At 39.8% G+C, this 24,642-nt stretch overlaps 1 protein-coding gene and 1 non-coding gene across 2 annotated transcripts in view; one reads left to right on the top strand and one right to left on the bottom strand.

Annotated features, from left to right (window-relative positions):
* The window catches only part of NCKAP5 (NCK associated protein 5), a 919,491-nt gene that overhangs the window by 279,559 nt on the left and 615,290 nt on the right, over positions 1–24,642 (top strand). The window lies entirely within an intron of this gene.
* On the bottom strand, positions 14,326–14,428 carry LOC142872849 (U6 spliceosomal RNA). Its single transcript, XR_012920933.1, has one exon. It is a non-coding gene; the product is annotated as a U6 spliceosomal RNA (small nuclear RNA).

Genomic DNA, 24,642 nt, shown 5'->3' with positions numbered 1-24,642 from the left:
CACTGAAGGAGGGAATTCAGGGTTTGAATTAACCACATACAAATAATTAAAATACACTCTCCTTTTGTGGATAGGAAAAAAAAAAACAACAGTGAAAAGAGAAGGGTTGACACAGCATTTTTTAGGTTATTAAGGATTGAGGGGTAAAGAAAGATGTATGTGCAAAATAAACTGTTTTGGGGCAAAAATGTGCTGGAGAGTAATTTCTGGAAAAGCATGTTTTATATTACTCAGCATAAGAGAGAAGACACCTGTGTTGGAAGACCCATAAGAAGAAATATTTTGGTATTTACTTAGTTTTCCTTATTTGCTTCATGTCTTTGGGAATTTTCTAAAGTTTAACTCTTCTTTTTTATATATTTTCTTATTTCTTATAAATCCTCCCCAGCCGGGCAGCAGGTTGCAGGCCTGGTGAGATACATCACCTTCGCTGGATATTGGATTGTCCTTCATTTATTAACCATCAGCAGGAAAATGTTGCCTGCATTGTTTTTCATAGCACAGGGATGGCAGGAGTCAGGAGAAAAAGAAGTTCCTTTGTTATGAGCCAGTCTTTGAGCCCATATTTCTCATGACCGATAGCATATAAATTGCAGTACGGTCTGTGGGTTAACAGTGGCTGAAGCATAGAGGTAGGGCCTTTGAAGATATGAAGAAGTGACAATATTGGCACGGTATTGCTGTGACTTTGTTCTTCCTAGTTTCCAAGAACTACTCCCCAAAAATGCTACCCCCAAAATAAATTGCATGTTTTTTTATGTTTTCATCACACAAGATGGATGAATAAAATAAATGGATGGATATTATAATGTTGGAATGATTTCTAAACAATATTCCTCAAATAAAACCACATACACACAGCTATTGAATGATAGCTCCCTTCTTACTAACTGGTTATATTCTCAAAGTCACTTGTTTGAAACTTGAATGATTTTTTACTTCGTTACTAAATTTTAAATTTTTTAATTCTGTAATGGGAACAGGGAGAGAAAGGATGAGAGACAGGAGAGGTAGTCTGGTCCAGATCCTTCTAGTTTGATGTAAGAACAACCAACTTAGAGCAGCAGACACAAAGCAAGCGGTTTAGGCATACTGGGGTAATTGCATGTCTCTAGGGACTAGAGGACAGGATGCTCATGGATGCCATGCTGTCCCCGTTCCATGTCCCTTTTCTCTCCGCCTGCTGAATTTCATCCTTCTCCTCCTGCAAGACAGTTTTCTCTGTGTCTCTTGCCCCATCACAGAAGGTGGCTGCCACACAGCTCAGGGGTATTAATTTGGTTCAAGCAAATATTTTAAATCCAACTATAGTCTCTGTCACAAATTCAGATTCCCAAAGGAAGGAATCTGCCCCCTCGTGGTTCAGTTGATGTTGTCAGAGGGCAGAGCCCTGCTGTGACTTGTGTGAGCCATGGCCCTAGCCTTGTGGGTGAGGGAGCAGTTCTTACAGAAGGCGTTTGCTAACAACTGCTGGCCCCCAGAGGGGCCCAATACAGGTTACCATCAGGGAGTTTCATTCTGAATGCCACTAGAGGACATTTATATTTTATAGGTCACTCTTCCCACCCTATTCGAAAGGAGTATGACCTCACAGTAGAAATCTGGGGAAAGTGCCAAATAGAAGAAAGAAAAACTTACATAATCCATAAGACACTACATTTAGGGGTATCTCCTTCTAGCCTTTTTTCTATGTATATAGTTTTGTAAAGCTTTTAACATATATAATTTCATAAGTCAAGGAGTAAACTTTTTTTTTTTTTTTGAGACAGAGTCTCACTCTGTCACCTGGGCTAGAGTGCTCTGGCATTAGCCTACCTCACAGCAACCTCAAACTCCTGGGCTCAAGCGATCCTTCTGCCTCAGCCTCCCTACTGGCTGGGACTATAGGGGTGTGCCACCATCCCCAGATAATTTTTTCTGTTTTAGTTGGGCAGCTCATTTCTTTCTATTTTTAGTAGATACAAGGTCTCACTCTTGCTCAGGCTGGTCTCAGACTCCTGACCTCAAGCCATCCTTCTGCCTCAGCCTCCCTGAGTGCTAGGATTACAGGCATGAACCACCGTGCTCGACCTAAAATTTTTTATTTCACATATGACAACCTTTGGTTTAAGAAGCATGTTAATTTTAGGGGCAGGGCTGGTAGCAGTGATTAGGCTACTATAACATGCAGTCCTCTATGAGCCCAAGAAAACAGATTGTATTTTTCAGAGCTCATATAAATTCATCAATCATACATTTGTTAAAATGACAAGATTTCTGATGAGAAAGCTGTAGCTCCGTGTGATTAGCCAGATTTGTTGTTCAGTAATTCATAACAGGATGAGTCCCTTTCTACTGGGAAGTGGCCCTCCTGTCACACTGCTCTCAGTTGGGTGGAGCTTGGTTATGTACACTCATTCACAAGTTCTCATCCTTGTGTTTTATGAAGCAGCAGGCCAGTCTGATAGCCCTGTCACCCGGTGCTCCTTGAGTGGGCCACCTTGAGATCACATGCTCTATAAGGATGCATCTGCCCTGCCGGCTGCCACATGGCTAATTAGACTATTTCAGACCTTCACCCTAGAACTCTTCTCTAAGAGCCTATGAGACTAATCACATCTTCTCTAACATGTTTTGTCCCAGCTAACACCAGAAATTTAATCATCACTGGAAATCCATTAATATCCCATCTCTTAATCTCACACATCTCAGCAAACTCATATGTGGTCCAGTTTCTCATCCAACCTCCCCCTCTGAAACTCCTTTTAGACTCACAGTCTGTCATCATCAATTTCTCCTCTTCTCAGAATACACCACTTAGTCACCTTCCCTCCATGCAGGCTACCTTCTGAGGATTTTGTGTCCCCTGAAGTCCTTTCAGACAGAAATGTTTGGCCACCTACTTGTCTTCCTGGAGGCCCATGGTTGGATTTGGGGTTGGCATAGTCCCTGCTGTATTTGGGCCATGCTGCTCCTTCTCCACGATTAGGTAAAAGGTGAAAGTGGGTTGGAGTGGGGGTTGTAGAGGTGTTAGGTGGTAAAAGGAGTCTCGGATCTGGGATATGTTTTATAGAGAGGCCCACCAGAAGTTCCAAATTGATCGGCTGTGAGACTTCCAGGTGCAATCTTTCTGCATAAAAACTCCCTGCTGCTACTTGCTGCTGTCATCTGCCACTGTTGTCTCCTCAGTCATGGAAGACTGTGATTCCTCGGCTCTTTGGCCCAGTCATCTTCCGTCTCTGTCCCTGCCTTCCTACCTCACACCCCAAACCTCCTGAAGATTTCCCAGCACCCTGGCCTCCACTTATTTCACTTCCTTTATCCCCATGATCTTTTGCTCTACCTCCTCTCCAGTCCTGTGTCACACCCCGAGCCACCTCCATAATCTCAGTGGAATCCACCACCTCCTCTCTTGCCAGGTGACTTAGGAAGTATCCTCAACATTATTGAGACCTTCAGTTCCTTGTTTCTATCGATGCCTTTCTTATCCCTTCTTCAGTTTTACTCCTTTAGAAAGAATCCATACTTCCTACCACCACACAACAATTAACTGCGGTCACTGGGGTGGGACCCAGGTGTCAGTATTTTTCAGCACTATTTGGTGATTATAATGTGTAGCTAGGGCTAAGAACCACTGCTCTGTATTCAGTGGTGTACACCCAGTTCTCTAGTTAAGTTGGCAGGTAGGAAATCTCTATTAGTTTGTTAATAAGTATTAATATGGATTTTAACAGGACCATTCTGGAAATGGAGTATGTCTTAATAGCTGTAGCTTCAGGAACATGGAGAGCTTAACAGGAGATCCTTTTGTGTATGCTTCACACATCTTCCTGTAAAAGGCTGCCTCCTCCCCAGAGGCTCCTTAAAGGCTGAATGTCTGTCCTTACTCTCTAAGGCATTGGTTCACAAATGATGCTCCAATGGTAGTCACTAAAACCATCAATTTGCTTTCCCCATTGCAGCTAATAGTGGCATATGTTGCAAAACCTGAGAGTCATTCTTGAGATTACCTTTGACTCCTAGCTTATCCTTTCAGTTCCAGTCCATCAGCGACTTCTGGAAGGTCTACCTACCAAATGCATCCAAATCTGAGCATTTCTCATCTCTTCCACTTCTACCATTCCACTCTGAACCGCTTGACCTCTTTCCTGGATTACTGCAAAGCCCTCTTAATTGGTCATCCCGGTTATACCTTGTAGGGAGCAACTTCACTGCAGTGCAGCGTTTCCTCAACACGGCGGCTAGACTGATCCTTTAAAATATAAATCAGATCATTTCACTCCCCTGCTCAAACTTGTCATTGGCTTCCCATCTCCTGTATAAAACTGCAAATTCCTCCAAGTGCCCCCAAGGCCTGATACAAGCTAGCTTCTGGCTACCTCTCCTCTCACAGTGGCCTTCCTTTCTGGTCCTCAGAAACACCAAGCCATTTCCCGCCCCAGAACCGTTGTGCTCACTCTTTCTTCCTCTCTCTTCCCAGCTCTCTGCCTCATATTTTCAACACTTTTTCCCTCTTCATTCAAGTCTCTGCTCAAATTTTACTAGTCAAAGAGCCACTTTGATACCTACCTAAAAGAGCCATGATTCCCTGCAGTCTCTGGCCTCTCACTCCTCTTTGCTTCTTCATGTAATGTCCAGGAGTGAGCTCGTTGTACCCATCTCTTTCCAAGTCCTCATCCAGCAACATCACATTGTTGGTCTGAAATTGTCCAGGGTGGGTATATTTACGCTATGGCAAAAGCTACGATTCAAGCCCTTCCCACTCCCAAGCTTGTTGTTCAACAATTACATCATTGCTTTGAGTATGTGAATTCAGATTTTATTCTTGTGTGTTTTGTTCTGTTTCCCACAGTAGAATTTCAGCTCCATAAGTGCAGAGTCTTAGTATGTTTTTTACATATTATTACATCCTGTCTGTGATAATATCTGAACATAGTAGGCATTCAGTCAACACCTATTGACTGGCTGGATGAATGGATGCATGGATGGTTGGATGGTTGGATGGATGGATGTATAGAGGAAAGTCAGATTTCGGTTGTCTCACCTCAATTTTTAGAAATAAAACTTTTGAGAGTAGAATTTCTTTTTTTTCCCCTTACATTTTCCTTTTACTATTGGTCTCTGTAATACTCCTCTGCTCTGAGCACAGGTTTTTTTCTTTCTCTCTCTCTCTCTTTTTTTTTTTTTTTTAACATGTGCAGATAACATTTGTTTCCTTTTGCAGGCATAATGTATTTGTCATTTTTTGCTACTAAGATCTTTCCTACTTTCATGTATATGTCTGCATTAAACATGTCAATATTTTTGGTACCCTTTAAGGTAGCTATTAAGTCTGGGACTCCAGGCAAATATGCATAATGAATAGTATGCTGACATTACATCACATTGCATGCTATGTTTGGTGACATAACATGATAAGTTTAATGTGTTGTCCCTTATGAGTCGTGCCTAGCTGGATGCACTATGCAAACTATAATGAATGCAGTCATTAACACAGCATGCCCATCGACACGCCACGCAATCTGTGATGCATTCCCTTGGAGGATTTTTCTCTCCTATTTTCACTGCGTAAGCCTTCACCTTTAGCATACCTCAGAAGAGGGAACCTAGTGAGTTTAGGTCTGGAGCGCTTGCAGCCCCCTCTAACAGTCACTTCCTCCCGTCTAGTTGTGGACATCATTTTCCACCTGTCCCTCGCTGCTCTGACATGAGGGTGCCCCGTCCTGTGGGAACCACTCTGGTAACCTTCTCCTAGCTTGTCAAGTGTGAGCACTAATTAATCACAACCCTGTGAAATCTGTCAAGAAGTCCCCTGTGTTTTCAGACTCTTGGCCACTTGAACAAAGAACACAGTGACCTCTGGGTTCTTTTGTCTCTGAGCACATTAGAGAGCCCTTTTCCTAAAACAGGCACACTCGGGAATGCAGGAGCTAAATGATGCCACCTTGCACATACACGGCGCAGACGAGGTGGAGGTCATTGTTGAGTGATAGGCACAAAGCTTCCAGGGACTTCTCAAAGAACAGAAAAACCTTTAAATAAAAAAGCATAATAGTATAAGGCCTAATAAAGTTAGCCACCTAAGCTGTCCAGAGCTCTCTGAATCTGGCTCACACAATCTGGTCTGGGTGGGATGAAGATGATTTGCATGGAAAGGAGGAGTTGGGAGGTAGGCTTGTCGTTCATCTCCTCCTAACTGACCAGAAGCTTATTCTACTCCCTTTGTGTCCTAAGGGCATCATTTGTCACAACGTGGTCTGCGGATCATCTGCATATGGTCATCTGTGATAGTAGTTAAAATGCAGATTCCTGGACCCTATTTCAGATCTACTGCATTAAAATCTCAGTAAATGCTCGTCTCCTTCCCTCCCCCGTTTCCTTTCCCTGAAGCCCTAAAGAATGTTTAGGGCATTTTTTATTATTCTATTCATCAATCATGACTTACAGTTACTAGGTTGAATCTTATGAAATGGCTGATATGTGAGTGGCAAAAATGGCAATTTAATGTGTTTTTTACATAATGTCAAATTCCAGGCCCTGTCCCAGGTGCTAGAAATGCAAAGGCAAAAAAAAAAAAAAAAAAAAACGGTAGTCTTTGGCCTCAAGGAAGCTCACAGTGTGGACAGCAACACAGAGGGAAGGAAAGGGATAAGCTAGCATGGTTAAGTGTGGCAGGTGCTATGCTACTGTCTTTCACAATTGGTAAGATCTGAAGGACATTTGAACACCAGTATTATGAAATATAGATAAAATTATTTAGATAAATCCTCAGTTGACAGACTGATAATAGGTTAATAAGAAAGGTTAGCTTGGTATCCATTGAGCTTGATATCAAGAAGAAACCTGTGTAGTAGAGGAGTAATTTCCAGTGGTGTCTACCTGAGGATGGAGTAATAAGACATTGAGATCACCTGTAGGTCCTTTTATCAAATTACAGGTTTCTTTTTCCCCCGGAGCACCTGCTATTTTCCTCTAGGAAAAACAGCCCACTCCAGTTACCCCCCTTGGAAACACTGCGTGAAGGAATTCTTGTTAGTGAATGGAATAAGTCACACTCTTCAGGTTTGTGGGTATAAAAAAAATTGAGAACTATTGCTCACTTGCAGAGTGACAAGTCAGAGATAGGTGCTGGGTCTGACCCAGTTGGTCATTTCCTTTGTTGTTATATTCTGACATTTTTAGAGTCATATATATGAGTCATCATATATTATGACATTTTTAGAAACCCTAAAAATGTCAGAATATAACAACATATATAGTCATATACATGACTCATATATATATATATACACACACAATATATATAGTGTGTGTGTATATACAGTAATATATGTTTCTTCCGTTGAGTAAAAAAATGTGGCTGTAGGAGATAATAACGAATCCATTTGATCCAATGGTCTTAGCAATTTTATTCAGAGGTGAATGGGGTTAATAGAATTGACAATGGTTAAAACAAAGGTCATAGATAAATATTATAAATCTGATTGCAAAGATCTATGAACACCTGCAGTGGTTTGTATGAAGCAAGAGGCATGGGATAGTATCTAAGTAAAGCTATTTTAGCAATATTCCTTGGGAAGTCTGGCAACAGTAGTAGCCCTGAGGATGTGAGCTGGCTGCTGAGATACAGCAGAAAACAGGGTGCAGTAAGGCAGGAGAAATGTAATGCTCAGGTGGGGCAGTGCCTTCTCTTTTCACAATTACACTCTTAAGATCCAGATTAATCCCTCCATCTACAAAGAAATCCCCGCCTACTCTTATAGTAGGAATCTTTGCCTTCTCTGAACTCGTATTGCCTTTATTATTTTATGCCACTCAAGTTATGTTTATTAAAGTCTATTGTTATGGGTCATTCATTACCTCTTTCTTGCTTTGTCACTTAGATTATAAAGATCTTTGAAGGCAGGTATTGTATCTCACCTGTCTTCTTTCACCCTTCACCTCATCAAGGACTATCAAGAGCCATTTTTATTAGTCAAAACATTAATAATTGAATACTGGCAATTACAGAGACCCCAACATAAGGCCTAATGAAGTCTTCATAAATATTTGTGAATACAGAGAGAGAGGAGGAAGAAAATAAGAAGGCTAAGACTTCCAATGTTTGCAATACCATGAATTCTTTAGGTAAAACTTAGTTTGGCCAGAAAAGAGGACCTTTGAGGGGAAATGAGTTCTTTGCATATTCTTCAAGATGAAGAGACCATGAACTGCTTTCCATTACTAAAGTGATGGCTAGAAATTGTTATCCTTAATTTAAACAAAAAGGCGCTTACCTCCAAGCTACAAAAAAGGTGCTAGTCACCCCCAGGAGCTTGCTATTGCTGTGATCTGATGTAATTCTCAAATGCTTCCCTTTGGCTCCAATAAAAGCTGTCCTTCGTATGTATGGCAACTGGTATAATCTAAAAACATAGTAATCTACTAGCCATGGGACATGTATTTGGGGAATTTCAGTGAGGAGAACATGTACAGGACACAGGAATAAGGCTGGTCTAACACCAGGAAGCTAAAATAACTTGTCAGCAGCGTCCACTGGATTTGCTTCTGAAACCATGTATTTAAGACCAAAGACCACGCAAAGATTTCCAGAATTGTAGCTGGTATATACTGACATTCTTCTAAATTGTTTTCTATAAAATGTATGGCCTACTTACGCGATGGGACAGAAAGGGCAAATATCAGCGAAAGACAGTTTAAAAAGAAAGAGAGAGATTAGTATTTTAAATAACTAGCCATTCTTCCTCAAAGTTAACATGCCCAGCACTTTATCAGTTGTTAATTGCAAACTGAAGAATCACCACTTGTCAAAAGGCAGCCTATCTTTTTCAGGCTGGCTCTAGGTGTTCTTAATTATTTCCCCCCTTTGGTATCAGGGAGAAGGCCATCTGTCTTGCTAGAAGTAATTAATGGCAGCCATTGAGCATATTCCGATGCTTGGCTAAAATATGGCTATTCCATCTCTGTTCCTGGCAGCTTAGCCCACTTGTTCAATTAGCTCCCCTTCACACACATAAAGATTCTCAAATGTCAAAAGTCATAGCATTCTTTCCTCCTTGTTCTAAAGTCCAGGCCTTCAAAGACCAAAGCAACCCGCTGTTTATATGCTTTATTAAAAATAGCCAAAGGGCATGGATTCACAACCCAGGGGACCTGTTTCATAGAACTTTTTTTTCCCCCCAATGACTTAGCCTTGTGTTCTTTTTAAAGATCAAAAGAGAAAAAGTTCCGTAAACTTCTCATTATTTCTAGGAGATTCTTCCAGCAGATTCATTTTTTAAAAATGTACACAACTTCTGGCTTCTCTTTGTTGTTGAGGGAACATAAAGGAGGAGAGGAAAACAGGGAAGAAGTTAAATTCACAGTAATATGGATTATATTGATTCTGTTGAAATTATTTTGATTTTTCCCTGTATATAATGATAGCAGGATCACATAAAAATGGGAAAATGGCTGTGTGTTTTAAAGAAAGCATTTATGTCATGGCACATTATTTCATAAAGACAGAATAAATCTTTTTAGATTGAAACAGGAAATATTTGAGTTCTAGTCTGGATGGCACCATGTAACAGGTCTTACGCCTTAGCAAATCGGCTATGCCTCAGTTTTCTTACATAATGAAGAAGAACTTCACACTCATCGCATTACCTTTGCTGGGATGTTCTTAAGAAAGGAAAGAATTGATCAATGATAGTGCAATAGGATTTAATCTCTCAGAAAGTGGGCTGCACTATAAGATGGGGGTGCATAATTTAGGTTGCTAGTATGAGTCAAGACCTATGCTCCAAGTGCTTACATACTTTATTCTATTGCTAATGAGTTTTAGAATGCAATGAGAGAATCAGGCATGTACATTTTTTTCCAACAGAATTTCATTCTTGTTAATAGCATTTGTTTGTTTTTATGGGTACCTCACATCTTTGAACATTTATTAGCAGCCTTAGAGAGTAGCATGTTGCTATCACTCTGAATAGAATTTCATCCTACTACTTCACAGTGTTAAAAACCAAGTGCCTGTGATAGTAAATTGTTATATTTTTCTGAAATAAATTATTAAACTTATATATCTGATTTAACAAACAAAAAATTCAGTAAACCTATAAAATTCATTTTTTTCCTTAAACCATTGGTCATTAGATATTCTCAGGATCTTTACTATTACTTGCTAATATGAAAATCTAGACTTCTTGAAATTTGTTTCAAACATACATACTTGATGGACTAAAATATGTTTAAACATCTGAGTATATCTCATATTATAGTCCTTACGTATAGCCTAAAGAATTAGTTACTGACTTTGGAAGTAAAATTGTTTAAGCGTACGAATTCTTTGCTATAGCATGGAATTCATCATAAGAATAGGCCATCCTATCCAAGGAAGTTGATTATTGGTATAACGAGTGTATTAGTTTGCAAGGGCTGCCATAACAAAGTATCACAGATTTAGTGCCATAAAGAACAGAAATTTACTTTCTCACAATTCTGAAAGCTGGAAGTTTGAGATCAAAGTGTAGGCAGGGTTGGCTTCTTTCTTCTCCTTAGTTTGCAGATGGCCGTGCCTTCCCCCTGTGCATTCACATGTCTGGTGTCTGTATCTGTTAGTGTCCTAATCTCCTCTTCTATAAGGACCCCAGTCATATTGGTTTGGGGCCCACCCTAATGACCCCATTTTAACACAATTACCTCTTTAAAGATCCTAACTCAAAATATAGCCCCATTCTGGGGTCCTAGGAGATGGTATGAATTTGGGGAGCAAATAATTCAGTCCACAACGATGAGGAAAATTCTTTCTACATCATTCTGATTAGAATCCATTTCTGTAACACAGACATTTAGCAGATCATTAATGTAGAACACCATCCACTAGTTATTTCTTCTATAAACCTGCATCTTAAACCAAGTTATCCTGAATTTGGAGTATGAAGGACATGAGAAATCTCAAGCCAATGAGGTCTCCAAGGCCATAGAAGTTTAGATAAAGGTAAGGAGTCCAGCTAAATAATGACAGTGCTCAGTTTAAAGCCCAGGTATGCTGAGTGTGGAGCGCATATATGATGTGGAAAATGCTTGTCCATTCTATTGGCATCTTTGTAAGTTGCATTCTTTATGGTGATCAAATGAAAACAACTGGGGGAGCAGAAAGCACACTTGGAAAGAGGACTGACTTCTAGCTGCAGCCACAGGAACTTTATTGATCTGTGAGCAAAACCTCTAAAGGATCTGACAATTTTAGTTGTTAGTATTTATTATAAAACTGTCACCTGTGTCTAACAGATACCTAGGATCATGGGGACAAATCAGGGTGACAGTATTTAATGAGTGCCCATTCTGTTCCTGGAGCAGAGAGACTTAGCAGGGAGGTCCCTCTGCCTAACAGAAGCCTGCTGCCTGTCACCTTCAGAGGTGGAATCAATCTTATCAGCTGCCACTCCTGTGGCAAAAGAGAAGCCCTTACCTAAAAAACATAACCATTCATTCTACAAATGAGATGTTTCAGAGCCAGAAAGATGGGAACTCATTCAAAATCTCCCAGTTCATTATCAGCTGAGCTGGAATTAGGACTACCATCTTGTTTCATCAAATTTAGTTCTCCCTTTCATTTCACCTAACTCCAGTAATATATGAGAAAATATTATTTGTGTTTTTGCCTCTAACACATCCTCAACCTGTGGTTTTATGCATTTTCCTCTACAATTTACCATACTGTAAAAATCAGGTGAGGGTGCTCACTTGCATTTGAAAGACGACCAAGACATTTGTGCCAAAGGGCAAAATCATCAAGAAGCTCAATCCCTTGTTGAAATATATTCACTTAAGCTCTTTGCGCTTGGCCAGGTTAAAAGAAAGGAAAAACATTGCCTTTGAACCAGCAGACTGGGTTTGATTCCCAACTCAGTCACTTACTAAGTGTTTCATAGATCATAAATTAAATTTCTAGTCTCAATGTGGTTCCTTATTTATAAGAATAACAATATTTACCTAGCCAAATAACTATAAGGAATAGAGAAAGCATGTATGTTATTGAGTTTAATACCAGGTACACTCAGACATTTGGTAAATGGTGCCTATCTTTGCTTTTCTCTTAGAGAACTAAGAAATAATGGCTATTTTGGTGACACAAGGTGTGATTTTCCAACTCTCTGTGCTGATTGAAGGCCTACACCTCTTCATTGTTGGAATATCAGATACTTGAGACTTTATAAAATGAAGAAACTTCACCTACCTCAGTTATGACAGATATTAAGGATCAGCAGTGTGTTCTCAAGAGCAAAATGTTTCTAAAAACACTAAATACTATCTAAAGTGTCAAACAGAAAGCCTGCCTAGACGTTCATTTTTCTTATAAAATTTATATCTCAATTTTCATACTCTGATTAGCATATAAAATCAATTTTTGGAACTGAAATAGAAAATAAAATTTCAGTTCTAATTACTTCACTTAGAAAAGTAATTCTTAAAGATGGCAATAATTTTCATAATAGGCAATTGATTATAATAGTAATGTGAGGAGTGAATAATTGTTTAAACTCAGCTTTTAATGGGTCTTTTAATGACAACATAGAATATGCAAAAGTAAAGATATGTTTGCACAATCAATATATCATTAGGCTAAAATTTTTATTTAGCATTTTTGTGTTCCCTTAGCCTATAAATTTTTTACAGAACAAGTGATAGATTTAAAATAAAGGAGATTTATAGTACAGATAGAATACATACAGGATTAAGGGGCTTTGTGTAATTGCTTTTCTTTTGGTGACAATCCCAGCCCCCAAACTGACTTGTAGCTCTCTCTGTACATGAATGGTAATATCCACAGCCTTTACTTGCATTTTTCCAACTAAAGGAAGGCAAAAGGTCTACTCATCCCAGCTAGAGCACCTAATTATTGGACAAAGAGGATAAATTACTAGCAATCTAAGAATCAGGATTTGGCTCATGTTTCTGTTGTCAAGGATAGCAATTTGCTTGTTTAAAGTTCTTGCTTTGATTAAGAGTGAGAGGGGGAAGGAACTATAACACAGTGATTATAGCTCAGAAAGTAGATGCCGATGTTTGTATCCCAACACCACTGAGACATTCCACAGATACCATGAAACGCTGGGGAAGTTACTTTACTTCTCTGTGCCTAGGTTTGGGCACCTGTAAAATTGGGATGACAACCATGCTTACATCATTGAGCCATCTGAAACTTAAGAAAGATGCTTTATGTAAAACACTTAGCACGATGAATGCCACGTAATTAGCACTCAGCAAATGTTTGCCATTATTAAAGAAAGTGGTGAGTGACTGCAAGTAAATGGACATGTGTTTGGCTTTCTGACCTCTTCCATTCATAGCAGAGTCCAAGCTCGGCCAGGTGGTTTGTTTAAAGGATCTGATCTGATCCCTCTCATCAAGATGAAAAGTCAGTACACATCAGTAGACTGTTTTCTGCACTGCAGCCAGGTGAGGGGCACCCTAATTTAGGAAGTTTGCTAATGATTTTCTGGCAAGGCATCCGGCATTCCACATGTTTCATTAGCATGCACTGTTATCCACCTTTAAGATGGGCAGTGGCCCTCTTGAAGGGGAGACTTATGGCTGGAGAACAGCGTGATAACAAAGCCCAATCTATATGAGGAGATTCTTTTTATGTGCAAATACTGAGAAATGGTAAAAGACAATGTTGAGTGGTAGAAGAGCATGAACTTGGGAGCTGGACAGTCATGAGCTTGAATCTTCACTTTGCCACTCACCACCTGATGGGACATCAGACAAAGTATTCAACTCCCATGATCCATGGCTTATAAAATGGGGGTAATAATATCTACTTGCTGGGAAGAGTCAATCAAATAAGGTTATGAACATAAAGTGCCAAAGCTGGCATCTGTCATAGGGCATCCTTTCCATGACAGATACTTTAACTGCCACCACCATGAGCACCATTGTGCCTTTGTATGTGCTAATTCACATGATCCTCTTAAAACTCCATGAAGTGGAAATCATTATTATCATTATCCCCATTTTACAGGTGGGGAAACTAAGGCACAAAGTAACCAAGGAACTTGGCCAATTTCAAACAACCAGTAAGTTGCAGAGCCATGCTTTGCAGTCAAATGCTCTACCACTGAGCTGTACCTGCCTGGAGCCACGCTTTGAATCCAAGAAGAGTGGCTCTAGCATCCCAGCCATAAACACTAAAATAAACCCTCTCTCAAGGGATTAATAATGGCCTTCCTCCTCTGTTTTTTCTCGTAGCAAATTTCATCCCTCCTACAGTCCTTATCAGAGTGCCTTGTATTAGATTTGTATATGCACCTGCGAGGCTGTAAGGTTCTTCCTTGTGTCTTTCTTCCCTCCCTTTCTATATAGAAACTTCACAAATTTGCATGTCATCCTTGTGCAAGGGCCGTGTTAATCTTCTCCTGTATTGTGCCAGTTCTAGTACATTTGCTGCTGAAGTGAGCACCTTCCTTTGACTTAAACACTTTCCGTTCCACACAGCACTGGATGCAGTCCCTCACTTTGTAGGTGAGCAGAAAAATAGTATAAACATTTTGGCTAAAGAGATTGGAGAAGTTTTGTCTAGCAGGGCAACCTTGTAGCATGGTCTTTAGCAATGCAGTCTGATTGGCTCTAAGGACTTGATCATGGGGGGACATGATCATGGGGAGTGTTGAAGGAGAACGGGAAGAGACTGGATCATCACTACTCCTGACTCTGCTGGTATCCAGTGGTGGTTGGAAATGTCACAGAGTGTGGCAAATACGGATGGTAGCTGCAGAAATGGATGACCATTGAGTCTTTCTGCCTGACTTCACTTCCACACTCTATTTGTTGAGCTCATCAAGGCCATGGCTTTACCTAATCAAGGGAGGAAGGGGAGAGCATTAGTGTTCATTGCTAATGTGTTCGGGGCTCAGAGCCAGGCTTCAAACTCAGCCCCGAGTGACTCCATAGTCTTTGCTCTTCCAGTATACCATCTGCTGACTGATGACCTCTTCCAACTCCAGGATTTATCTTAAAAAGGGAGAAAAAAGTATCTAAACATTATCATCCCTTGCTCTTTTTTTTTTTTTTTTTTTTGCCTAGAGCAACTCTGAAAAGAATTAACCGCCAATGGCCTATGAAACTCTAGGAGCTTCTAGTTAGAGCCATAGAAAGTGCACTTTCTGAACTGATTCTGGAAGACCTGATTTGTAGAGGCTGCGTGTTCATTCTGCCAGTGGATATTAAAGGAAAAATACAGAGAACCTATGGCAAATTTTAAGTTCATAATTATTCCAAAAAAGGGCTGGCAAGGAGTCCCATTGCTGGGTAGTAGAAGTTCCATTTTATGAGACCACGATTTTCCCTCCCAAGAGAACCTTGCAGGGAAGTTGTGTCAAGTGGTGCAACTCTCCAGCTGATGGATTTACTGTGGAGGCGCTCAGCCCCCAGCCCGTGTCTAACCCCGCATTAGGTACCGGCATGCTGTCTCGCTCTGAGCAAGTCATTTAACCTCCCTCCTCGGGTCACCCATCTGCAAAGTGAAGGAAAGCTTACAGCCCTCCCCGCAGAAGCAGAACAAATAGCAGGGTAATAGAAGCACTTAAACTTTTTATACTGGAATACTAGAGGCTAAGGACATATGGGTGAATATAAATTTCTATTTATCTTATAATTAACCTTAAAATCCTTAAAAAAAATTTTCAAATACAGTAGAAAATTTTTCTAAAATATTCATATCTTAAATAGTACCATGTCAATTGTCGTTATATGTTGACTGTGTGAATACTGTCTCAGAATCTGTATTCTAAAAACTCATCTGTATAAAAAGGTTGATAGCAACTGGGCCATTGAGACAATTGACTCCAGAAAAAGACCTGAAATTTTTTTTTTTTTTTTTTGCTAAGATAATCGTATGTCCTTGAGCATTGGTTCTTTGTTCTAAAACTGGGCTATTCAACCCGATTCTGGTTAATTAGGTGCATCAGATAGTTGGATTCTGGTTAATGGGGGCTTGTATTTATTTAGAATGGAATGTTTCATTTGTTGCTTGATAGTGTTTATAAGGCAATTTCATTAGCACAGTGAGGCAAAGTTACATTAAAAAATAACTCAAGAGGAAATGTTACATTGAGCGTTTTTGGTCAGGGCACTTGACTCTGCAGCTTAGAAACAATGAAGATGTCCTCATTCCATGCAAAGCTCCAAGGTGAGGCTCTGAAGTCTCCCTGAAGGCACAATTTTCCTGATCACCTGGAATAGCCTTTCTTGACTGTTGGGAGTTGGCGGTGTTAGACAGTGGCCGACACTTGCGTGACACATGTGAGCTAAATACAGCTGCCTGGGAGAGGCAGAGGTGTGATTCCTGACAGTTCCGTAAATAGCAGCCACCCTCGCCACCTGGAAACCCACGGAGAAACAGCCCAACCTCCACGCCAGGGTCGCCGTCCTCAAACCAGGGGACCAGGAAAGGAGAGTCAATACATTATCTCCCTAGTCACCATCTGTCACTTTGTGTGTGGCACTGTGGCATGCTCCCTTGATGGAGGAATCGGAGTTACTGGAACGCATTCTTGTCTGGCAGGTTTCCACACCCTTAATGGGCACCTCAGGTGACATCAACCTGTAGCCCAGCTGCTGTTGCTAAGGTTCAGCCACTAAAAACCGGTCCTGGGTTGGCTGTTTATGCACTTAAGTGGAAAAGCAGTACCCAAGTCGTCCCTGAGATTTAGCGAGGACACAATAATTGCCTTCCTTTCCGTGGCAGGTGATGCATTTGCCACCGCGGAGCAGAACACGCTGCTGCTCTCAGGCACAACAGGAGCAGAGGGAGAGAAGCACAGGAGGAAATAGAAAATGCCAGAGAGCTCCGGGTTGAAAATTGCATTTTGCAGATGCCATTAAGCTCTGTCAGGAGAGAAGATGAAAATGCTAATTGACAGAGTTAGTTATGTTTTATTGTCTTCCAGTTGCTGAGTAAGTCATCAGATGATGCTGTTTAATCATTAATGTTAAACTTTAGAGGAATCCGTCAATTGTTTGCTATTCATCTTTTACCCTCTCCACAAAGGTATCTTAAACTACTCTACTCTGCCAGCAAAGAAGGAGCATAAATATTTATATTCAGCCCAAGAACTGATAAAAGTCTTAATCAGCACAGCATAAGAATATTAATTATAGCCTAAAAAATTCTTCATTGTCAAGGACAATTAGGATATCTTTTATTTTTTAATTAAAACTACACACACACACACAAGCACTTTTGCACACATACTCACCCAGAGTTTCTTCATCAGTAAAATAAGAATATAATAGTACATGTCACATTGTATTCTGTGTCTGTATTAAGGGAGTTAATGTATGTGCTTGGCACAGAGTGTATGCGCCATACTTTTTAGCTGCCATTAATACTATATTATGCAGAAAGTTACATATCAAACTTATTTCCAAGAGACTTGCAAACTATTTTTCCTTTTTGCTTAGAGATATTTTATTATATGCTTGCCACAACATCTACTTTTTAAAAAGCAACACAAAGCATGTCCTGTTTTTAAAAATTAATTATTGTTACATTCAGTAAGAAAAAAAAAAGGCTCGATTTCTTGCCCACATTTCCTCCCAAATCTGGGAAATAATGCTCAGTATGACACTCTGTATTCTTCATAGTGTCTTAGCCATTGACCTCTCAGGTCAAAGGTTGCCACTCACTGCTACCTGGAGAATCTTTAAATAACTCAGCCTCACAGACCTCTCCCAAACCTGCAAAACAGAGGAAATCTCCCCAAATTCCTATTTTAAAAGACTCCACAGGTGACTCCACGAAGTTGGACAGAACAGTGGTCTTGGGTGACCACTCCTTTTTGTCACATTTGGAATACCTTGTGTGTGTATGGGGGGTCCTTTGCCACCTTCAGTGTTTCTAAAATCCATCTGGGACAGTCAGGAGTTATAAAATGTACATAATCTGTCCCAGCATTAGACTTGATGCATAAATGAGTAAATGAATCATTCAATGTTTCATGGTACAAATATTCTCCCTCGTGTCTGGCCTGAATTCTGACAATTCCAGTAGGTTTACATTCTGCTCATTTGTCCAACTCACCCTTTCCTTCCTGTTTCTTCCCAAATGCCTTGCCCGTCTCTCACCCCCCTTCCCTTTTTTTGTCAAATTTATTCTTTTTTTCTTTTCCTTAACACATGGCTATTCTTTATTAAAATTGATGGTGTCTTTGGTAGGGAAATTCTACCTGGACCTCCACTGTGTACATCTCTTTGTATTTTCTCTTTTGCTAGGTCAGCTGGAAACCTGGGAAGTATTTAAAGCATACCCGGGACTCCCTCTTCTTTTTAAGTGCTTTTCCTGGCCCCTTCTGCCTTGTTCACTGTCCATATGGCTGTCCCCTGTCCCCCGCCCAGGCCTATGGATTAACGAGGTGACACAGGAAGACAGAGCCAAACCTGGGTGGCCAGGGTCAGCGCAGCCTACATCCAGGACAGCCCACGTGGTCCGTGTTCATGCTTCTTCAGCTACTTGGTGGAAAATGTGATTCCAGTTTCTGAAAGTTTAATAGAGAAAAGTGAATGGCGATCTATGTGGGTAAAGGAAACTCTAAATGCGTCCTTAAAACAAATTCCTTTTTACTGTCTTTCTTTATAATGAGAAGTTCATAGTAACTACCAGCATATTTCCACATAAAGGGTGTATTTAATCATTTGTCCTAAGATTATGGACACCCTAGGGGGAGAAAATATTCTAATATTATGATTGCTGCAAGTTTTTCTTTCCATGAACGTTCCCATTTAATGGTATTTCAGGACTGCTCATCTGAGGTTGAAATGCAAGCGCATTTTAAATTAAATATGAGGCACTGCATCTAGTCTACCCTTTGAATAATGTTTATATATATATTTTCATTTGTAGATGGATCTGTAGGCCTCCCTGGATGGGTTAGGTGCTTTCACTCCTTGTTACCAGCATTTCATAATTGAGTTGATTTCACAGTGTATGATTTTTTCCCCATGCTTCAATTATGTATTCATTATTTAATGCTCTTAAATATTTAACACTTTAGCTGTCAAAGTATGTCAGGTACTGCCCAGGCCACGGAGACTCTAGGAGCTCTATCTGGTAGCAGGACAAGTCAGAAATTATTAGTCACTTTCAACCTACATCCAGTTCTGCCTCTGTAGTTCAGTCTCAGAGGTTTTTCTCCTAAAAATATATTAAGGTTTAAATAACGTGATTCACATAAGAGCTCAGCTGCTCTATTTAAAACAAGATAGATAAAAATCCCAATCTATGCCAGGCTTTTGTAGATTGTGCTTCCTCCATTTCCCCAAGCCTCAACCCTCGGTTCTCCACCTGAAAATGGTAAAATGAGAGCAGATATTCAGTGAATTTGGGGACTGAGAATAGGATTTGCAATTTGCAGCACCGTCTATAAATCAACATGAAAAGATTACTGTAGGCTGCAGGGCAGTGGGGGGAGGCATGAGCATGTTGGGATGAAAAGAATACAGCTTTGGAGATAGAGGAACATTGTTTCAAATATTGGTTCTATCAATTAGGTAACTTTGGGCCAGCTGTGGGTAGGTGGGAGGTGAGTTGATAATCATTGAGCTTGGAAGATGTGAACTCCATCAGAGTTTTGGTCTACATCAGAGTTTCTCAACCTGGGAACTATTTTGGGCTGGATAATTCTTTGTCATGGGGGCTGCCCTGGACATTGTAGGATATTTAGCAGCATCCTTGGCTTCTACCCCCTGGCTGCTGGTGCCACCCCCACCCCCAGGTATGACAAGTAACAATATCTCCTGTGGTACAAAGTCACCTTCCACTGAGAAGCACTGGCCTAAACATTCACTTCTAGTCCTCAGGGGAGAAGCCCTTCAGCTATTAATATCTCTGTTGTCTTATGATGAATCCAAGGCTAAGGAAAAAAAAAATTAAGCACTTTCCAAATGTCCCAAGAAGTTTAGGCAACTATATTAAGTATATTAACCAGTTTTTAAAATACATAGGAAACCTTAACAAATGCTATTTTACTAGATCCTAGATAGAGAGGGTTATTGTTTCTATTCATTTCTTTCATTACTGACATTGTTCTTGCATTTTGTCAGTCCTCAAAATTATTTACTCAGACCAATCAATACATTAGGACTGCACCTTCCAGAACAACCAGACCAAGAATCTACTTTTTGTCTTCAAAACACTAAGGACATTAAACAGCATTGCCACTGGGAGGTGGCAATTAACATAGCTTTGCCTAGAACTGTGATTTCAATCCTTCTGAGGTCCTTTTTCCCCCCGCTGCATAGAGCCAAGGTAAAAAACAATTCCAGATGCTAAGACACAGCATTTGGTAGCAAGTCTTTGGAGGAAAAATAAAGAAAAAGAAATAGCCCTAGTGAGAGCACTAGTATGTTTCCATCTGTTAAGTAGCAAATTCAGGCAGGCTGAGAGCAGGCAACTAAGAGTGCGGCCTGAACTCTAAATATGATTCCCAGTGTCTCCCATTTTTGCCTATCCTTAAAAATCACCTGAAAAATACCAAAGTCCCTTTTTGGGAGATTTGATTCAGAGGGTTTGAGGCTGTGCCCTGAAAGAGGTATCTTTAGGAAGCTGTCCAGGTGAACTTTATGATCTAAAGGATTGGGAAGCACTATAGTTTAAATGCTTGCTACAGAACGTGGCCCACAGGCCAGCAGCCGCAGCAACTGGGAGTTTGTTAGAAGCTGATTCTTCTTCTTCTTTTTTTTTTAATTTCAAAAAATGTAGGGTACAAGTGTCTTTTGTTACATGGATAAATTTTATCATGCTGAAGTCAGGGCTTTCAGTGTGCCTGTCACCAGAAAACTGTTCATTGTACCCAACAGGTAGATTTTTAACCCTCATGCCCTTCCCACCCTCCCCCCTTCTTAATTTCCACTGTCCATTACACCTCTTTATGACCACACAAATCCCTCATTTAGCTTCCTCTTATAGGTGAGAACACGTGGTATTCGTTTTTGCATTCCTGAGACTCTTCACTTAGGATAATGGTCTCCAGTTCCAACCAAATTGCTGCAAAAGACATGCTTTCATTCGTTTTTATGGCTGAGGAGTACTCCATGGTACCACATTTTCTTAATCCACTCATCAGTTGATGGGCAGTAAAGTTGGTTCTTTATCTTTGCAATTATGAATTATGCAGCCATAAACATTCTGGTACAGGTATCTTTTTGAATAATGAGGTTTTCTTAAAAAAACACTTTATTTTATTTTATTAATTTTTTAATTTCAATAGATTTAGGAAATACAGTGATTTTTTTAAAATTTAGAATATTCTGGGGAACAGACATTTTGGTTACATATAATGCCTTTGCCTCGCCCAAGCCAGGGCTACAAGCATGCCCATCCCCCATATAGTGTGCTCTGCATCCATTAGTTGTGAGTCTACCCATTCCCACCAAAAATAAATACATGGGACCTTATCAAATGAAAAAGCTTCTGCAAAGCCAAGGAAACTGTCATTAGAGCAAATAGACAACCTACAGAATGGGAGAAAATATTTGCATGCTACACATCCAATAAAGGGCTGATAACAAGAATCTATACAGAACTTAAGAAAATTAACAAGAAAAACACAACTCCATCAAAAAGTGGGCAAAGGAGAACTGAAACTTTTCAAAAGAAATACAGAATAATGGCCACCAAACATATACAAAAGTGCTCAACATCTCTAATCATTAGGGAAATACAAATGAAAACCACAATGAGATATCACCTAACTCCAGTGAGAATGGCCTTTATCAAAAAGTCCCAAAACAACAAATGCTGGCATGGATGTGGATAGATAATATATATATTTTTAAACAGAGTCTTGTTCCATTGCCCTGAGTACAGTGCAGTGGCATCACTGCAACCTCAAACTCCTGGGCTCGAGCGATCCTCCTGCCTCAGCCTCCTGAGGAGTTGGGACTACAGGTGCACATCACTATGCTTGGCTAATATTTTTTGTATTTTTAGTACAGACAGGGTCTTGCTCTTGCTCAGGCCGGTCTCGAACTCCTGAGCACAAGCAATCCTCTGCCCCAGCCTCCCAGAGTGCTAGGATTACAGGCGTGACCCAATGTGCCTGGCCATATGAGTTCTTTACCTTTGAGTAGATACCCAGTAGTGGGATTGCTAGATCTAATGGTAGGTCTACTTTTAGTTCTTTGAGGAATCCCCATACTGTTTTCCATAAAGTTTGTACTAGTTCATATTTCCACCAACAGTGTGTAAGTGTTCCCTTTTCACTGCATCTGTGCCAACATCTATTACCTTTTGACTTTTTAATAATGGCAATTCTGACAGGAGTATGGTGGTATCTCATTGTAGTTTTAATTTGCATTTCCCTTATAATTAGTCATATTGAGTATTTTTTCATATGTTTTTGCCGTTTGTCTATCTTCTTTTGAGAAAAATCTATTCATGTCTTTTGCCCACTTCTAATGAAATTGTTTTTTTCTTGATGATTTGAGTTCTTTGTAGATTCTGGATATTAGCCCTTTGTCAAATGTATAGTTTGTGACTATTTTCCCCCATTATGTAGGTTGTCTATTTACTCTGTTGATTACTTCCTTTGCTGTGTAGAAAATTTTGAGTTTAAGTAAGTCCCACTCGTTTATTTTTATTGTTGCTATATTTGCCTTTGGGGTATTATTCATAAATTCTTTGCCTAGATCAATGTCTAGAAGAGTTTTTCCTATGTTTTCTTCTAGAATGTTTATGGTTTCAGCTCTTACATTTAAGTCTTTAATCCATCTTGAGTTAATTTTTATATATAGTGAGAGGTAAGAATCCTGTTTCATTCTTCTGCATGTGGCCCCCCAGTTTTCCCAGCACCATTTATTGAATAGGGAGTCCTTTCCCCAGCATGTTTTTGTCTGCTTGGTTAAAAATCAGTTGGCCCCAGCTATATGGTTTCATTTCTGGGATCTCTATTCTGTTCCATTGGTCTGTGTGTCTACCTTTATACCAGTCCCATACTGTTTTGATTACTATAGTCTAGTATAATTTGAAGTCAGGTAATGTGATGCCTCTAGATTTGTTCTTTTTGCTTAGTATTGCTTTGGCTATTTGGGCTTTTTTTGGTTCCATATGAAGTTTAGAATTATTCTTTCTAGATATGTGAAAAATGAGGTTGGTATTTTGACGGGAATTGAGTTGAATCTGTAAATCACTTTGGACAGTATAGACATTTTAACAATGTTGAGTCTTCCACTCCATGAGCATGGGATATTTTTCCATTTTTTTGTGTCATCTGTGATTTCTTTCATCAGTATTTTTTAGTTCTCCTTGTTGAGATCTTTCACCTCTTTGATTAAGTATATTTCTAGGTATTTTATTTTCTTTGCAGCTATTGTAAATGGTACTAAGTTCTTAATTTGACTCTCAGCTTGACTGTTTTTAGCATATAGAAATGCTATTGATTTGTGTACATTAATTTTATAACTTGAGTCTTTACTGAATTTATTTATCAATTTTAGGAGTCTTTTGGTGAAATCATTAGGATTTTCTAGGTATAAGATCATGTCATTGGTAAACAGGGATAGTTTGACCTCCTCTTTCCCAATTTGGTTGCCCTTTATTTCTTTTTCTGCTTGATTACTCTGACTAGGGCTTCAAGTACTATGTTGAATAGAAGTGGTAAAATTGGGCATTCTTGTCCTGTTCCAGTTCTTAGGGGCAATGCTTTCAACTTTTCCTCGTTCTGTATGATGTTGACTGTGGGGTTGTCACATACAGCTTTTATTATTTTGAGGTGTATTCCTTCTATGCCTAAGTTTTTGAGGGTTGTTATCATGAAGGTGCTAAATTTTATCAGTGCTTTTTCTGCATCTATTGAAATTATCATATATGATCTTTGTTTGTAATTCTGCTTATGTGGTGAATCACATTTATTGATTTACTTACATGGAAGCATCATTGCAGGCCAGGGATGAAACTCACTTGATCATGGTGAATTATCTTTTTGATGTACTGGAGAATTCAGTTTGCTAGTATTTTGTTGAGAATTTTTGCATCTATATCATAAGAGATACTGGTTTCTAGTTTTTTGTTGTTGTTGTTGTTGTTGTGCCCTTTCCTGGCTTTTGTATCAGGGTGATACTGGCTTCCTAGAATAAGTTAGGGAGGATTCCCTCCTTCTCAATGTTATGGAACAGTTTCAGTAGAAAAGGTGCCAATTCTTCTTTGTAGGTCTGGTAGAATTGGGCTGTGAATCCATCTGGTCCAGAGCTTTATTTTTGTTGGGAGGTTTTTATATTACTGTTTCAATCTTGTTACTAGTTATTGGTCTGTTCAGGATTTCTATTTTTCCCGATTCAAGCTTGGGAGGTCTTGTGTTTCCAAGAATGTATCTATTTCCTCTAGATTTTCTAGTTTGTGTGCATAGAGGTTTTCATAGTACTCATGGATGGTATTTTGTATTTCTTGGCCAGACTCTGATTCAGTAGGTCTGAGTTGGAATCTCTGCATTTCTCACTAGCACCAGGAGATACTGATGTTTCTGGTGTATGCACTCCACTTTTTAGCAGCTGGGATCCTGTTGATGTTAGACAGGAAGAAGAATGGAGGATGAGTCCTCATTAAATCCCACTCTGGGGGCCATGTCATGGCTGTCTCGGGTTACTAGAAATGAGGTAGAGGTCAGTGGAGATGGGGGCATG

The sequence above is a fragment of the Microcebus murinus genome, chromosome 8 (assembly GCF_040939455.1).
Source record: "Microcebus murinus isolate Inina chromosome 8, M.murinus_Inina_mat1.0, whole genome shotgun sequence".
NCBI classification, from domain to species: domain Eukaryota; kingdom Metazoa; phylum Chordata; class Mammalia; order Primates; family Cheirogaleidae; genus Microcebus; species Microcebus murinus.
This window is presented reverse-complemented; position numbering and strand designations above follow the sequence as displayed.